Source organism: Phaenicophaeus curvirostris, chromosome 1 (assembly GCF_032191515.1).
Source record: "Phaenicophaeus curvirostris isolate KB17595 chromosome 1, BPBGC_Pcur_1.0, whole genome shotgun sequence".
NCBI lineage: Eukaryota > Metazoa > Chordata > Aves > Cuculiformes > Cuculidae > Phaenicophaeus > Phaenicophaeus curvirostris.
Window position 1 is genome coordinate 123,471,061 of NC_091392.1, and position 19,211 is coordinate 123,490,271.

A 19,211-nucleotide genomic window follows, 5' to 3' on the forward strand; every position below is an offset into this window, starting at 1 on the left:
GCAGGATCCACATGTGGAGCTCATTGTGCAAGCCAAGGACACCCTTGTGGTACCACCGCTGGGGAGGTTTTTGAGACCTGGAAGCTCTGCTTTGACAAGGGGATTTTTGTTTGTATGCTGCAGGGGATGGGGACCCAGGAATTGTTGTAGCCCTCATAAACCTTCCCCTTGCTGCCTGCGAGCTCCCTCAGCCTATCTCCCACCCATCCCTGGCCCTCATGTCTCCTGTCCTTGCTGCCCCAGACACTATCTCCCTCCCACCCATCCCTGATGAATCCCTTCTCTCCCTTCTTCTTCAGGCCATGGCTGTGGGCATCACCCATGTCCTAACCCTGCTCAGCATTGTGCAGTACACGCTTAGGGTGGGTGACTGGACAGATGTGGCCACACAAGACCTCCTGCAGCAGCATGAGGAGCAGCAGCGTTGAGAGATGACTTGGCTGCTTGAAGAAGCAGAGCGGAGAAACCCAGGGCTGTGCGGGGTTACCCAAGAAGGCGTGCCCCTCACTGCATGCAAACACTGGTGGGTTTGTGTGTCTGCTGAAACCCTGCTGGTGCTCTATACGCTCTAGTGGCTGCCTGGGCAAGGACAATATCCAGCAGTGAGGAGGAAGCTGATTTCTGGCAGGACAAATAAGACATCTCTCTGGATAAAGTGGGCGCCTCGACATTACTTGCCAAATCTTTCCCAAGAACAACTTTCTGGCGGGTTGCTTCCAGGCAGCAGGTGGTCAATGATGTTGACCTTCTGGGTACTCAGGGCTCTGGGATGCTTTTACTTATTCCTTCTTGCCATAGCTGGTATCAAGAAACAGGTTCCACATGCCTTCCACCCCCATTTGAGTGGAAAGGAGCACCTCTTCGTGCTTCCATCCATCTAACTGCATCCTGATTCTTTCCATCCTTTGTCCAAAACCCCACACAGCATCCATAATTCAACAATTCCCTTGCTACCTCTCCCCAAGGAAGACCTGGGCCAGCCTGAGGTTGCCCTGCTGCAGCAGCTCACAAGCGATGCTGGATCTGCACTGTATATATTTTCAGTGCCTCCAGCAATGCCCTAGTTAATGGGGTCATCCTGTCCGCATTGGCTAGCATCTGCATGGGCGAGGGTTGTCCAGGAACTACCTGCCATTCATGCATCAGTTGGAGGCAAGCTGCTTTCTGCATGTTCTCCATAAGATAGCTCACCCCTGGGGTAGGTATGACCATGGGGTCTCCACATTCTAGAGGATCAAGTCCTCCAGCCCAGAATGCAGCACGCTGGGTAAGGGACCACAGCTCTCCATGGTCATCTACCGCGAGATATACCCCTATTCCCCAGTAAGACTGGGCTTCATCCACACTTAATCGAATCCTATCTCCCCCTTCCAAACAGACCCTCCCCACATACTCAGTCTGTCTCATTTGCCTGCTGACTGTACTTCCCCTGCAGTTTAGCTAACACGGTGGCCAAGGTATCTCCTTTATAAGCACAGTGGGAGGTGGTCGGGCATTCTGGTCCCCATCACCTTCGCCCTCTAGCTCATGGCTTATCTCTGTTTCAATCAGGGGACGCAGTTTGGCTGCACCCATGACCGCAGGTGCTGCCTCATATCCCCTTTGGGATTCACATAAATCATGCCAAGGATAGAGGGAATCGCCCTTCTTAACCATGTGATTCTCCTCCTTTAATCACTGAGTGTTTTGACTCGCTCTCTTTATCCTGCCACAAATGTAAACTCACGTGTCTTCCCCTCTCAAAAGCAACTTGCAAGCTACCTTGTAACTTTCTATTAATCTGCCTCTCATCTGCCAGCGCCTTCTCTGAAAGGTCTCTTCTAGCTCGTTCAAATCCTATTTCCTGCTACAAGTGAGTTCATTCTCCCTCCAGCTCCGCCTGGAGAGATATTTGCTCTGTCTGCAGTTCCGACTGCCTTAGCACCCGTTCCCACCATTCCTTTTGAGCAGACCCGCGGCTGGCTGCGAGCACTGCACAAGCACATGCTTTTCCTTTGCCCGGCTTAGCTAGTACATGACTCGAGGTGAAGGACCACTTTGAGCAAAACGTCCAAATCACAGAAACACCAGGCAAAGGATTAAGAGGACTCCAGAGCTGGGCAAGAGGCAAGGGTTGACTGTGCAACCCAGGGGACACATGTAAGAAATCTGCTTTTGCTCCACTCTGGTACCAATTCTTTTCTCTCTGATCTCCCATACATTTCTGTACTTTGCCTTCCATGCAGAAGAAGTTATACTGCAAAGTCCTAGAAATACCTTCAAGGATTTGAAATTAGGAGCAAAACTCATGATACACTCAGATCCCATGTTTTGCCTCTGCTGCAATTCATAGGGATGCGCATACAAAGAGACTGTTTCCTACGTGCACTTTTTTTGAAGACTGGCAAGACCCGCTAGCTTGTACAATGCGAATACATTGTGTAGCCTTTAGCTGACTTGGTCTTGTTATATTCAATTTAATTAGACTATCTGGCTCAGATATTCTCAGAGGTTCATTATAGCCAGCAGGTTCTCACCTTCCCTCGGTGACACATCTGTTTTTTTCAGTGACTTTGGCAGTCTTAGGGGTAGTGCATATCAATGTGTCTCTGTTGCTTGAAAGAGCATGGCCACAAAAGCAGCTTGCAGGGGTCCCACAGAGCAAACCCCTCCATCATGTGAGGGCAGAAGTTGGTCTGCTCTGCACCTGCTAAATGTTCATCCCTTTTGTTGCTGCTACTGCTGCAGTTGGGATGGGAGTGGGGACTGGGAACCCAGGACTGGAGTGACAGAACTGTGAGTGCATACACATATGTGAAATCATGAGAAGTAAATTCTCCTCCAAGCCTCTTCACTGATGCTGCTGCCATGGACAGAGCAAATAACTTGGTAGCATATCTCAGCTGCATGTAGACTTCCTCGTGCAAGACACGGATGCTATTCTGGCACCCCAGCTGCTCCTCCGGGGGAATTTTTGGAGCCCTGGGAGCTCTGCTCTGCCAAGGAAGTTTGTGCTTTGCACGCTGCCAAGGACAGTGGCCGTGGCTGCTGGGCACAGTGTCGTCGTGGGACACCGGTGCCCGTGACATCAGCGTGTCACAAGGCTCGCCAGCAGGAAGGCAAGCCAGCAGCACCGCTGCAGCACAGCGCCTCAGGCCAGCAGTGAGTGTGGCAGCTGTGGAGAAGGCTGTGCTGGACAAGGGACAGGGAAAAAGCCCTGGCCCCTGGGGAGGGTTCTAAGGTTGGTATGAGGGCACAGCCGCTGTGGAGAGCGCTTGGGGCAGGACAGAGGCCATCCTCGGGGCTTGGCACAGAGGAGCCTGGGGGACTGCAGGGATGTGCCCCCATCCTTGCAGCACTCACAAACCTTCTGCTTGCTACCTGCGAGCACTCTTGCCCTATCTCCCTGCCCTCCACAGGTCCCTTGGTCTCCTGTCTCCTGTGCCCCAGCTGCCATCTCCCTCCCACCCAGCCCTGCTGAGCCTCTTCTCTCTCTTTCCCCAGGCCATGGCTCTGGGCGTCAGCCACCTCATGACCCTGATGAGTGTCATGACGTACACAATCAGAGTTGGTTACGAGACCTCTGCAGATGTTGAAGCCCCTTTGTTTGAGCCTGAGGACTGGATGATGGACTGGCTGGAGGAGATGGAGCAGAGCAGCCCAGATCCAGACGAAGTCGCCCTGCAAGGCATGTTCATCGCCGTCTGCCAGAACTTCTGGTTTTGGGTGTGTGCTGAAATCCTGCCCGTACTCTTTGGGCTCTACTGGCTGCCCAGGAAGAGTGGCAGCCAGCACGGAAACTCCAGCCGTGATCAGGAGGAGACTGAGGAGGGTTTCTGGGAGGAGAAACCCGGCTCCTAAGACACTCTGCCACAGCGTCCAGAGCAACATCGAGGAGCATCAGCGGCACGGACATTATGTTCTGGGGTAGCTTTGATTCCTCCAACACCTTGAGGATGAGCTGAAGAGAAGCCTGAGCTCCTGCTTCCTGTACAACCTTGGCAGCCACCCCTGCCTCCATGTGGGGAACGGGACTGCTTGGACCAGCTCTGGATGCCTCCAGTCACATCTTATTTGCTCCGTCGCTCCACTGCCAACGGACAGGGTGGCCTGCCTCGTGCTCCTGCAGTCTGGGCTGAGGAATGCCTCCAAGAATAGTTAGAGATATAGGACATAGAGGATAGTCTTGGTAGACATAGATAAGGTAGACAGGAGATGTTTTCTGTGTTGTTTAGATGTTTCAATAAAAATGGTTCTGCATGCTTACAGATTGCTTAGATCCTTGTGGCCTTGCCTGCTCTTCTCCCAGACAGGATTGGTACCCTTGCTGCTCGTTTTGAGGAGGTTTCCGGGCCCTGAGGTTTGTGCTGTGCACACTGTCAGGGACAGTGGCCGTGGCATCAGCCACATCCTCACCCTGGTGGACATCGTGCAGTGTGCCGTGAGGGATGGTTACTGGACTTCTACAGACATTGAAGCCCCTTAGTTTGAGTATGAGGATTGGAGACAGGCAAGGGCAGAACTTGCTCTGCTCTGTCCCTGCCATGGGCTCCTCTCTGCTGCTGCTGCTGCAGCTGGGAAAGGGTCTGGGAGCCATGCCACAGAGGTTCTCCATCCTGCCCAGGTCCCTCTGGATGACATCCCGTCCTTCTGATGTGGCAACTGCACCACTCAGCTTGCTGTTGTCTACATTCTATAAGTGCCCAAATACATGTTCCTACATCCTGAAAAAACAGACTGGTCTAGAAAGAAAGGGAGAAGATGGTGTAAATGCCTAGAGAAACTTGATGAGTTGCTTATGGTGGTGTTTGTGTAATTGTCTAAAGATAACACAAAAGACACAGAACCTAAACTTACAGCTTCTTGTGCAGCTCCGTCTAATTTCAGAGGAACAAGGATTTTGTCTTCTGGAACTCGACTTCTTGTGTTTGTAATGTCTATAGTGGTTGTGTCATTACATAAACCAAATCTAAATTCACAAATAGGCAATGGATCTAGCAGGTATAGAAAATGAGGACTCTCAAGCCGACATCCTTGTCTTTCCAGTGGTGCAGTGGTTTTACATGAGCTTTGTCAAGATACACGTGCCAGAGCGCTTATGCTGAGCAGGCATGCTGATATCATCAGTCCTTTTCTAGATGTAGCAAATGTACCAACTGCAGACGTGCTTAGTAGCCTTTCTATAAGGCCAATGCTGTGCTGTTGAGTTTCTCAGTAAAAATGAGGTAAGCCACAAGCCAAAGGAACCCCAGGAAAGCTTTTATTTCCCTTTCTCACAGCAAAGCCTACTAGATTCATCGAACAGCTTCATTAATCCTTCAAGAGGGCAGCATTGAAGCCAGTGTATTCCCACAATATTCTCCACCAGCAGCAAGGTGTTACCACTGTCCCAATTCCAAGGGACAAACCACAGAAACAAACATTGCCTGACTGGTTCATAGTTGCATAGCATACAAGCAGTGGAGGTGGGAGATGGATCCATACCTTTTATGCACATGATGTCACCCTAGACCTGACATCGGGGGCACCACACAAGAAAATCTTCACTGTTTTCTTAATCAAGCATATAAAGCAAAATAAACTGACAATACTGTACAATCTTCAAGTTCTTAGACAAGAAAGAAATTGTGAGCAAAATTGTGAGCGAGTCACAATATCAGTTAAACCCACCCCCCCGCACTATATTTCTAGATAGTGTTATGAAAATCTACTTTACTGAAAGCCAGTACAATGCTAATTAACTATTTTATGATTTACACAACTTACTGAAGAAAGGGTTCAATATAGGTAATAAAAGCTTTGGAAATTAAGGAAAACATCCTTTGTTATATCAAAATTAGAAACAAACAAAACATACTATTTTTAATGTTGTACCAAGGCAAAAGGGAACAAAATCCTCTCTGTGGACAGATAACAATGCATTAGGTGGTTCTTAAAAGTTTTAATGAAATTTAAACAGGCAAATAGAAAGTCTAAAAAAAAGCAGAAGAGCAATGTAAATGCCGTTTGCCTTCAGTCCATAACTCAAACAGAGTTATCCCCCACACTGGGTATGCATCAACTCAACCAGTAATAACTCTGAGATTGCATGGACTGAGCCTGTGTAAAGCAAGCTGAATAGAACTATTATTTTATTACAATTTGGTGCACAAGTTTATGCTCACAAAACAATCATAACTTAATATTAAGACTACAGTAGCATTTTTCACACTGAAAAAAATCCTCTTAGAGTAAAAATTCTCAGGATAAAGCACAAAGAAAATGTTTCAAAACCCAGCTACAAAATAAAAATCAGCTCACTTCCTCCTAAATTCCTGCCAAAATTGAGATTGTCACCGGCATGCCCTGTGTGTTACTGCCCCTCAAATAAAACCTCTACCCCTTATTCCACTTCTATTAACTGGAGCACCAAAACCTGAAATAAAAAAAACTGAGTAAGTTATAGATGGAATACTATTTTTAACTTTCAGGTCATCTTTTACCTGGTGAGAAGAACAAATAAGGAGCAAGCCACAGGTGGCAGGTTTATTTTTCTGGTCTAATCTTCACAAGCCATCAAAATAAAATAACACAGAAATAATTTGGTGATTTCTTTGTTCTTTATCCCCTACTGTATATTTAATATTTAAAGAAGATACCATCTTCTCCAAGTAGCAATAGAAATACAGGGTTAAAAACCAAGCCAAGCCAAGCCAAGCCAAACCAAACCAAACCAAACCGAACCAAACCAACAACAAAAGTGTAGGCATGAAGAAAAAGGGAAATGAAGAGCTGGTAATGAAGTCAACGTGAGCTACTGAAAGAGAAAAAGGAATAAATTTAAATTTTTTTTAAAGAAGCATACATTTAAATTTTAAGTATAAGGAAACAGAAGGCTATCTGGCAATCTAGTATAGATAAGATGTAAACATTGTGCAGTAGTAAAGAGTTTTGGCTTAGCTAAGCTGGTGGATGAAATACAGTGTGCCCCAACTGTTAATGTCACCAGAAACATAGATATATCTGAATTGCTAATACCACTAGCAATAAAGTTACTACTTAAATGCCTGTCTTTCCAGAGGCTAGCCTATCTACCATGCATTTCCTAGCTAAAACTTTTACACTACATTGAATTACTGCTTGTGTTCTGTTCCAAATTAATCATAGAATCATAGATCATAGAATTACCAGGTTGGAAAAGACCCACTGGATCATCGAGCCCAACCATACCTATCAATCACTAAGCCATGCCCCTCAGTGCCTTGTCCATCCGTCTTTTAAACACCTCCAGGGAAGGGGATTCAACCACCTCCCTGGGCAGCCTGTTCCAGTGCCAAATAACTCTTTCTGTGAAAAAAGTTTTCCTAATGTCCAGCCTAAACCTCCCCTGGCAGAGTTTGAGGCCATTTCCTCTTGTCCTGTCCCCTGTCACTTGGGAGAAGAGGCCAGCTCCCTCCTCTCTACAACGTCCTTTCAGGTAGTTATAGAGAGCAATGAGGTCACCCCTCAGCCTCCTCTTCTCCAGGCTAAACAACCCCAGCTCTCTCAGCCGCTCCTCATAAGGCCTGTTCTCCAGCCCTTTCACCAGCTTTGTTGCTCTTCTCTGGACTTGCTCCAGAGCCTCAACATCCTTCTTGTGGTGAGGGGCCCAGAACTGAACACAGTATTTGAGGAGCGGTCTCACCAGTGCCGAGTACAGAGGGAGGATAACCTCCCTGGACCTGCTGGTCACGCCGTTTCTGATACAAGCCAAGATGCCATTGGCCTTCTTGGCCACCTGGGCACACTGCTGGCTCATATTCAGTCGGCTGTCAACCAACACCCCCAGGTCCCTCTCCTCCAGGCAGCTTTCTAGACAGACTTCTCCCAGTCTGTAGCACTGCATAGGGTTGTTGTGCCCCAAGTGAAGGACCCGGCATTTGGCCTTGATAAACCTCATGCCGTTGGACTCTGCCCAGCGGTCCAGCCTGTTCAGATCCCTTTGCAGAGCCTCCCTGCCCTCCAGCAGATCGACACTTCCACCCAACTTAGTGTCATCCTCAAACTTGCTAAGGGAGCACTCAATGCCTTCATCCAGGTCATTGATAAAGACATTGAACTGATAAAGACATTGAATGATGTTAAACATTTCTGTGCCTTGAAACAATAAAATCAAGTAAATACAAGAAAATTTCAAACAGTTGCACATTAACTCCACCTCACACTTTTAAGACCAGGCAAGCAAACAGCCTCATTATCCATCTCCTTCTGCTTCCCAGATTGCCCCTCAGCAGGGAAATGTAGGGCAAGTCCAGATGATAACTCAGATCACCTAAGACCCTGTGACTGCGCTTCGGCAGTAACTTTCTCTGCTGAATACAAATGGCATCCAGGGCAGCAGGGTCAGAGCTGTGAAACTCCAGGGTACCTAAACTTATAGCATGACACAGATGCAAAAGAAAATATGTTCCACGCTGTAGCTTGAAGACCTTTTAGTGTGTTTAAGTTAGAGATTATGATATCCACATCCAAGAACATCCTCATTTGGAGAAGAAAACCAACAGGATTTAATAGTTAGTGACTAGCAGAATTTAATATCCAGTGCAGAACCGTTAGTCTCATAAGGGTTAACCATATAACTACTTTTACAAGAGGTCTATACATTGTCCTTCTGTTAGTGGATATGCACAGTCTGTATGGGAAGCCATCATGCCTGCAAGTGAATGGTCAGAGCCCTGGAATTGTACACACAAGTGCAGAAGTTATGAGTTTCCTCTGGGGAGGGGGAAATTTTTAGCCATCATAAATCAGCTAGCGATGTGATGTTTGCTAGCGATTAACTGAAAAACTGAAATTATGAATGGTCCCCTCGCCCCTTAATTTTCAAACAGAAGGGGCTGTGGAAGAGCCCTCACAGACAGTAACAGAAACTTCAGGTTTGTTTGGTAGCTGGAATACTCTTCCTTATATATTGTGTGAAACTAATGTTTTTCCAAAAATGAACAGCAGATGTGACCTTGAGTAAAAAATATGAAGCTTTTGAGGGTGGCAGAAGTCCTTAAATATAAGGATTCTATCTAATTCAGTAATGACCTGGTAGTGCCTTTCAAAGGATAAATATAACATAAAAATCAATACTGAGTTACAGAATATTTTGGTACCTTTCCCATTATTGATTAAACTCTTTTTAGAATTTAAGGCTATGAAACATTTATTACTTCTTGAAACTTATTTTCCCCAAAAAATTCTTACTCCACTTTTGCTGTCTTGTCCTTATATTCACTAATTTCACTTTGTTTAGTGCCCTCAATAAGGAAAAGGAGTCTGTGATGTGAGGCACACATCAAGATTTTCCCTACTTGATTTATGTATATATTTTACTAAGCCTGCTAAATGGACACTTGCTTAAAGGATTACTGTGCTGATTCTGCTTAGTTGTCATTCTCATTCATTAAGGAACCCAGACCTCCCGCCCCTGTTGGTGAGGAGGATTAGGCATGCAAACATGGGAAATGCAGAAGAGGAAATACAGCAAAAGTAATGACCAGAGTGCTGTCCACACAGATCAATTAGACATCCTTCAATTTTAAGATATTTATTCAGCTTAAATCGAATTTCAGTTATAAATAAAATAATGGTAAACTATTCCTTCTTTTTTCTTTTCGGCTATTAAATGGCAAATGCATCAATAGCAGTTTTATTTAGCTGCAAAGTCAGAAGTGCCACGTATTCACGACTCATAAAGACTTATTATGATATCTGCTCTAATTTTTATATTTCTCCTTCTAAATACTTATGCAAAATTCAGCTTAGGCACACAAAAACCCCACTTAGAGCATGGGCTATGTTTTGCACTTCACATATTTAGTTTGGGGTTTATATGAAACAGCATAAAAGATATTTACCAATTTCAAATGAGAGGTACTGTGTTTACTGCTATCCCAGAATACTGAGTTACATGATCCACACAATTTCAAATTGAGATGTGGTAGCAGAAACCAGCAAACTGATGTATTTGCTTTAATCTACAGCTTCATTCTGCAGAGAAGACAAAACCATATTTCAGTGCTGGGTGAAAGGAGCCTGCAAATTGTCTGGAAAGCATTGACATATCTTACACAATTAAAATGCAATAGCTCTGCTTTTTTAAAAGTCAAAGTACAGTCAGACATTATAAATTGTTTGTGCATTCAAATCCTTCTTCATTGCGTTTACTAAGTACATCAGCAAGCATTGAAATAAATGCTGCTCTAAGATGGGTTGAAAAGTTTCCTTATTTAAGTTAATATAAGGGCAAAAGCATTGCCTGATGCGAGCAGTATTTGTAGCAACGTTTGAGACTAGTGCTAGGGGAGAAACAGAGCACATCACACGTGCCCCGCTGCTGAGAGGTCTGTGTCAGGCAGAAAGGGTGACTGGAGGAAGGGACAGGCTGCTGCTTCATTTTGTAGTCATTGTCCTCTCACCAGCAACCTTCAATGCTGCTCCACCAACACTCGTGAAGCAAATGGAGAAACAGGGTGCACGCGCACCTAACCTGCTCTTCTGAGCCTGAGTAAGATTCTGGAAGACTGGGAAAATGTTGCTGGCTGGTGGGAAGTGCTGCCAGAGTCAGCCACGGTCAGCAGCTCCCTTGGGTCTCCAGCAGCCCGGGTGTGCACTGGGCAAGCCATGCAGCAAGTCTTGTGCTAGCATTCACTGCATATGATTTTCCAGTGCTAGCTTCCCTTGAGCTACAGAAAACCCCAGGGGACAGTCAAGTCACTTTTATTCCCACTATTTGCCCTTAATTGTCTATTATTTAATTACAGGAAGGATAAAAAAGGTGTCCTTGGTCACAGGCTAACTATTCTTCCTACTGAAGAAAATACGGAGAAAGCACCCTGTCTTCTCTTGATCCCAGTTCATAGTCTTGATAACTGCTGGTGTAAACCATCTTTTTAGACGCAGTCACGGTCAATGTGTAGGCAAATGCCCACATCCTTAATCCTGCTTCACATATTCCTGCTCACTCTGATGAAGTTTAAGTGTTTAAAAATGTTATTAATCTGTTAACAAGACCTGATCAGAACCCACAGCCATTCAGAGACTCAGTCAACAGCCCTCTGCATAATGAGAACCTAGAGGAGCTATGTAAACATTACTTGGTTTATTTTAAATGACTAATCATGACTTGCAATATCAATGTTCTCATAAAAAATTGTTTCTTTGCAGCACTTAATTTCTGAGTTTTTAGCTGGCTTTGGGCTATTTTCCATAAGCACTGCTCATTAACCCCATCAGGAACAGTAGAAAGAATATAAAAGCTATTTGAAAATAAAATGATCACGCGAGGAAACAAACACTCTGGCTCAAAGCTTAATCTGGAGTTGATGGGTCATCACAGTTAATGTGTGATATAGATAATACACGTCCCACCGTGTGGTCCGGAAAGCACAATATTACAAGGATTTTACATATTCATCCACCTACACACATTTTGATTTTAGAAAAGTCTTTGAACTTGCGTTCTAACAATAAACCATTTTATTCACTGTTCCCTCCTCCTCCCATCAGAAAAATGTATCAGATGACAATTGTTCAACATGTTACAGATTAAATCCTAAAAAGTAGAAAATAACATTTAATCAAAAATAATGGGTCAGGAAAATAAAAATCAGCGGTTTGACATACTATGACTTTATGAAGCACTATAGAGTAATTTTGTCTTTCAAAAAAGGGAAATAATGGAAAAATGGAAAAATAATAAACTTCACGTATAATATCCCTAACGGATTCACATTACTCTACATAGATTAAAAATAAAAGACTCATAGTAATAAAGAGAAGATAAGCTCTAGTAGACCCAATATACCTTCTAACTAGGCTGTCTTCCAAAGTCCTCTTAGAGGACAGAAGCATGCTCCCAAGTCCAACAACTTAAACACTACATGATTTAAAAGAATAAAATTATTTTTATGTTCTTTTTGAGCTTGAGAAAGAGAAAAGTTTGAAGAAGTGAAAACTAGAAGCTTCAATATCTGCATGTATATATAACCATGCCCGCACGTAGTAATTTTAATCCAGAGCTCTAAGTACTGTGAAACTTGTATTAAAATAATTAAAGTTAACAATGGCAATCCCATTAGATGGATAAGTGATCCCTAGGGAGGAAAAATGAAGAACTAATGGCCGGAAATCTAGATGTAGTCCCTTAAAACAAAGGAATAAATCCTGTATTTGGCGTGTGCCCCTTAGGGTACACATCTACCTCCGTTTGGTAAATAAACTGTCCCTAGGGCAGTGATGAGATGTCATGACTTTTCTCACTACTTAAAGGCTAAGAGGAACATAGAGGCTGATGGCAATGAAAAACATCCTGCCCTGCCCTACTGTGATGAGTAATTTCCTAATGAAGAGCTTTACCTTCTGTCTCAGAATCATTGATGTATCACTGAATCTGGTTTTGGATACAGCTGTAAACAATTAAATACCGTAACTCATTTATTGACCATCAAGGAGTGCTGGCAAGGCTGGGGGTTTTTTTGACCATTCATGAGACCGGATGAAAAAGCAGCTTGCAAGGAAGAATGGGGTCTAGGCTGAGGGCAGCTTACAGTCAGCCGAGGTAGCCCAGAGCCCAAGTGTGTGGCCGTCTCCATGGCCTTCCCTGCAAATGGACTGGGAGTGGCTGCCCACCTTGTCACACCCACCCTCTTGCCCTGTGCCTCTGGGGAAGAGATGAATGGTAAGTCAGTCCAACACAGAGCTACCTGCATTAAGCGAGACTCTGCCTAGAAATAAATGATGCCAAACTTGCATGAAGTGTGCATTAAATAGAACACATTAAAAGGGATAGTTAAACTTAGCACATTAGATGTGGGTGTTTTCTTCTCCTTCCCAGCCCTGTGTGTAAAGGAATCAGGTGCTTGACAAAATATAGAAGAAAGACTCAGAAAATCCAGTTTCATTTTGCCAGAAAGCTGTAATTTGGGGTCAGTTAAGTCAGAACAGGGAAAATGAAGTTACGGCTCTGAAAAGGATGCAGAAAGGAGGAGGGAGGGGAAGGAAAGTGCGAGTGATGAAAGCACCACCTCCACTTTCAAGCTGTTAATGATATCCAGCTGTTTTTCACCACTGAGAATATTACTTTCCTTCCTTTGAAAGTTAAGGTAATGTATTCTATTAAACAGGAAGTAGCCCAAGGTGACTAATATCGACTTACTGACTTCTGTGCAGGGAGGTTTCCACATGGCATTTTTATTCTTCTCCTTCCTACTCCATCAGTAACAGCAGAGAAAACCACGCTGAGTAGTGTTACACAGTTAATGTAATTTATGCACTAGCATTTTCCATTTAAATCCTTTTGCCAGGATTTAATTATAAAACTTGGTAGAATCCTCAGACATACTGAAACGAATTTTCGTTAAAACTTTTGTGTTGTTTTAAGTCAACTTCCGTTGCACAATGTACTTGATAAATTTCTTAAACATGCAGTTACAGTACTCCAGATTTTAACTTGGTTTTGTTTTTGTCAAAATTCCCTAGCAGCTTTCTAAGTGCCACCTGAGCAAAGCTGACACGATACAAGTGGCTGCACGGAAGCTGCCCTTGGCTGCCATCCCGGTGAAGGACTCGGCCTTTAATCAAACTATGGGTATCTGGCTAGGTCCTGTTGTTTAAGAATGGTGGCCCTGAGTGAAAGCATCCCAGACTCCTGGTGTGATGTAGTGTGAATTACATATTCCTAATGCGAGTACGGTGCCTCACTGGTTTTGAAGGTCCAAAATTAATCTTCAAAAGTCCCTGAAGTACCCCATAAATTATCACTTTGCACTGCATGCTGGGGGCAAGTGTAGAGCGTTGGTCAGGCAAACTGATGGCCCCACCACTGTGGTGCCCAAACACAGGGGAGCGGGGAGGGCAGCCCCTGTGGGTGAGGAGGCGGTGGGGGGCAGCTCATACCCTGCCTGCTGGCAGTTTCCCAAGGCACCCAATTCCTCCTGCCATTCTCTACAAGGTTAGATTTCAGCCAATGCCCCGTGATGAGGGGCACTCATAGGCTAGCTGTCGTCTCTGCTGGGGCACTGAAACTTCATGGTTTCATCTCATATCCTTGGATTTCAGGGGAAGCAGGGAGCACACCACGCCATCAGGTGCAATTAAACCAGGTAAGAACCTTTTTACTGCCTCATGCCTGCAGGGAGTTAGTAGAGCCAGTGTGCCTCACTGTGTTCTTACATGGTGAGGAAGCACAATTTTACCTCCCAGGGCTAACTCTGTGCTATGTGAGGGACTTCCATCCACAGTCATGGGGTGATGGGATGAAGCCCAGGAGGTTTTCTGTTCTTTATGGGTTATGTGCTAAGCTTAAATCTTCATCTGAGTGTAGGCATAGCAATCAGGATCATTAAATTCGTAACTACACAGGGTTAAGAGACCCTGCCCTTTTTCATTTCTACTAGGATACCCAGCACAGTATTTTAAGAAAGGAAATAGAGCATCACTGAGAGACATTTCCCACGATGTAACGGTGTAGCACAAGTATCAAGAAAGGGTTAGTCTTATTTTGAGCCACTTAAACACAGTGAGTGTGCCCACAACAAAGCAGGCAGTGAATGAAGAGAAGAAAAAGAAGGGAAAGATGACAGAATGGGATACAGAATGTCAGGTTCTTAGTTGACTGATTTAGCCACGGGTTACCGGCAGAAGACCAGTGTCCCTGGTGGCTGATTGCCCAACCTCCTGATAGTGGGGTTAAAATTCCCACAGTATTTATCAGACGAGTAGCTACATGAGGATGAAGTACAATCTCAACAGACATCCTAAAGCCCAAAGATATAGTCCAGGTTTAATTCAAGATTAAATATCCACAGGGAGAAAGAAATTACCTATGTACACTTCAATGGCTACCTTGTGGATATGGACTATTAGGTCTAGGTGTAACCTTGGAAGTGGAACTCCATCACTTCTGGGTGAAAACTGGTAACATTAACAGTTTTATGGGAATTTCTGTAAACAAGAATTACCACAGCTCTTGGGTTTGTTTTTTTAAATTATTATTATGAAAGAGCTCACTGCCTTTCCTCACGTGTGGTTAGGACTACACATGTACTGCAGACAAGTTTGGCAGTGCTGATTTATAGTGTGTAAATGAATCAGCTAATATGCTGATATCTTTGTTTCTGTTGTAAGGTAGTAGAGCTGTGACTCATTTTTTTTCATAAATACTTAAAATTACTATGTCATCATTTTTATTTTGAGAATGCTGTGTCAAATGCTGCTGTGATCACTTCAACAGAAGCTACTTTGAAAAGCAAGTAGGAATAACTTATTTTCTTTTTTTTTAAATGAAGCTGAAACAAAATCTTCCAACAATTTCACACATTCAAGGATGTTCTGTAAACCACTGTCATTCTACTGTCATGACCTCAAATCATCTCATTTCTTGTTATATAGATCTACTGTTTCATTACACTGGGTTCTAACTGCTAAAATTATTATATGTTTTTTTCTACCTTTCCTAAGTACTTACCTCACACACTGAATAATAAAACGGTACCTGCACATTCCAGCACACAATATGCCTCATTTGCACATCAGTTGGGACTTGACAATTCACATACTCATTAATAGACAAATAACCTATTTAAAAACTAGCAAATAAAATATTTCAGCACTATTATAATCTGTTTAAATTAATTAATTAAGGTGAATTTTACTTAACATTTCTTAGCATTTAGAGTTTTGATAAACCTTGCATCGTACACGCTTATTTGTTGGTATTATATCAGAAGTTAAGCACAAAGACTGGTAACAATCAAAGACATGACAGCATGATTTGAAATATGTTGCTGGGTATGACAGCTCTTGACAGCTCATGAGGAAATTAATCAGTCAGCTGAAACCCAAACCGAGGTAAGGTACAATTTGATTACTTTAAGGCTTATGTATTAGAGGTTGACGGAACAGCTTATATTGGTAATACAAACCTGCTTTCTTGGGGAGGGAGTAGTGTCTTAAAGAGACTTAATAATATGCTTCTTCAGGTTTAACTGAGAGACAACAATCATTACCTGGAGAACAATAATAAAGGTTATCATCTTGCATCTTGCTTCATGATGAAGATGGGGTTCTTGCATGTTCCAGACAAGTCGCTATCCCCCTCCCCTCCCCACTCTTCCCCTTCCTTAAAACAAAAACTAAAAACTTGTTGAATATCTGATGCCCCCAGTATTTGTAGTGTGAAAGCTCTAAAAGCTTTTCTCTTTGTTAGAACAGTTTCTGCTACTGAAGAGTCAGTTCCTCAGAAATTAACCACTGAAGAATCCATTCTCCCTGAAAAATAAAGGCTGACAAGCAGCACTGGCATATTCATTTCTAGAAACTGCTGTCAACAAATACTTGGATTCTACTTATAAGCAGAGAGAGATTAAAACTATTTACATAGTTTTCCAAGTAACCTTCCTTCCAATGAGGCAGCACTAGGCTTTAGTATTTGTGGAAGAAAGCAACGTTGATTCTGAAACAACATGCAGGAGAGGGGATTAATATTTGTGGTATGTATCCTCTCAACTGTAAGCTAAGTCCTGTTGTTGGACATGGAGTAGCAATACAGAAGGGATTTCTGTGCTCAAAAAAGCTGATGACAAATCGTTAATGAGTCTTGAGTTCCTCTGTATCAAACAGTAAGCTCTATGGCAGGTTTTCAGTAATCTGTTCACCTGCAAGACAACAGCGATATACTCAAAACTCCTGAAGATGCTTATGAAATATCATAGGAAATGTGAGTGCTATGGAGCATGCTAACTAACCCATCCTGTTACCAAAATAAAAAGAAGACAACTGCAACTCTAAAAGCTGGGAAGGAAGCACATTATCCCATGCTTTTCTTTTGTGTAAGGTACTTTTTGAAGTACCTGGTGGTACAATCCCCTATGAAAAATGGGTTGCTATGGAAAAGCAATCACAAATCTGAAAATCATTCTGCTTAAACTCCAACCAGAAAATGATTTAAAGATTATCTCTCAAAGCTAAAACACTGCGTGACCAGCAGGTCCAGGGAGGTTATTCTCCCTCTGTACTCGGCACTGGTGAGACCGCTCCTCAAATACTGTGTTCAGTTCTGGGCCCCTCACCACAAGAAGGATGTTGAGGCTCTGGAGCGAGTCCAGAGAAGAGCAACGAAGCTGGTGAAGGGGCTGGAGAACAGGCCTTGTGAGGAACGGCTGAGAGAGCTGGGGTTGTTTAGCCTGGAGAAGAGGAGGCTGAGGGGAGACCTCATTGCTCTCTACAACTACCTGAAAGGTTGTGGAGAGGAGGGAGCTGGCCTCTTCTCCGAAGTGACAGGGGACAGGACAAGAGGGAATGGTCTGAAGCTGCGCCAGGGGAGGTTTGGGCTTGATATCAGGAAAAAATACTTCACGGAAAGGGTCGTTGGGCACTGGAACAGGCTGCGCAGGGAGGTGGTTGAGTTGCCATCCTTGGAGGCATTTTCAAAAGACAGGTGGATGAGATGCTGAGGGGCATGGTTTAGTGATTGATAGGAATGGTTGGACTCAATGATCCAGTGGGTCTTTTCCAACTTGGTGATTCTGATTCTATGAATGGAGTGTCCTGTGTTTCAGTTTGTGCTCATTGGTGCCTCTTGTCCTGTCACTGGGCACCACTGAGAATGGTCTGGCTCCGTTGCCTTTAGTTGCTGTGCCAGGTATATACACCTGATCTTTCTCCAAGCTGAACAGTTCCAGGTCTCTCCACTTCTCCCACCTGACAAATGCTCCAAACCTTTAGCCATCTTTGTGGCCTATCCCAGCACTCAACTCTGGGGTGTCCATGTCTCTTTCATACTGGTGATCCCAGAGCTGCACCCAGCACTCCAAATGTGTCTCAGCAGTGCTAGTTAGAGGAGACCTGCTTGTGATCTGCCTGTTGCAGCCCAGAGTTCTGTTGGCCTTCTTTCTTGCAATTGCTGCTTAATGTTCAACTTTGTGTTCACCAGTATCCCCAGGGCCTTTTCTGCAAATCTGCTTCCCACCAGTGCATGGCGTTGTTCCTTCCAGGGGCAGGACTTGGCAATTTTCCTTGTTGAACTTCAGGACCTCTAGACAGCATTGGAAAACAATTCCAGCAATGTTCTTGTGCTATTTCTGAGCTTTAAAGTGCTGCAACCCATTTGCCTGCCCCTTATCTCCAGGACTGATGAGTACTACTTCCATAAATGCCAGTCAAGTATAATAAAAAGGAAAGAAAAAAAAAATCATTGTGGGACTCTGCTACAGATCTTAATGGGATGGCATTCCAACAGCTTTAGAAGGAAATATTTTGGCTTGGATGCCGATATGGACATTAAGAAGCTTGTTTGTATAGAGTTCCAACAATAGACTGGGCATTGTACTAGCTTTCATTGAACAAAAATTCTTTATATGCACAAATTTCTGGTACCAATTAATAAATTTCTCATTTCATAATCCTCATGAAATCAAGAAATTTGAATATGCTTTTGTGCAGTGCAGCTAAGGGCAAGGCTGTAAGTTTGCTGTGAAAGGAAGACTAGTCTCATGAGCAAGTGGAGAAGTCTGATATTGAGCAATAACAAAGGTTATTGTTACCAAAGGTTTCTGTACTGATAGGGTATTTAAATGCATCTTTTATTTGTTTGTTTCTGGCTCACACAATTGACTTTATTATAGGGGACTAAAGACTTAGTAAAGACTGTGGATGAAGACTATATCCTTGTTGTAATGCAGCACTAGAGGTGTAAAATATAATTGTGGAGCTAAACAAGAGATAGAACAAACAAGAATCTGGCAGGCACACTCCATGAATGTATACTCCACATATACATATACTGCCATGCTGCTTTCTTAAAAGAACAGGGGTACCTTATGCTTCTGGCTAGTGACCCAGCAATGTTTCTATTACATGAATATTTCTTCCCCCAACTTATGATAGCTTTTTAATCTGCAGCATTTACTAGACCATGGGATAAGCCCAAAACCCACCTGGCCAATTGACTCCAAAAAGCAATGTTTGAGACCTTTGGATCAAATCTGTACTGTGTTCCTTTTCATCGTTCTACTTGTGTTTTCCCACATTTTCCTGACATGGAGGGACTTGGGGAAATGTAATTTCTAATCCAGTCCCTAAAGCTGAATATATCACTGAAAAGCAGAATGCATGTGTTTGAGCCATACAGCCGAGACAGCTAAAGCATGTGTCTGTGACAGACACTTAAAGAGGATTCTCCATGTCTAATGTGCATCAATGTATACTAGTGCCTCATGCAAAAAACT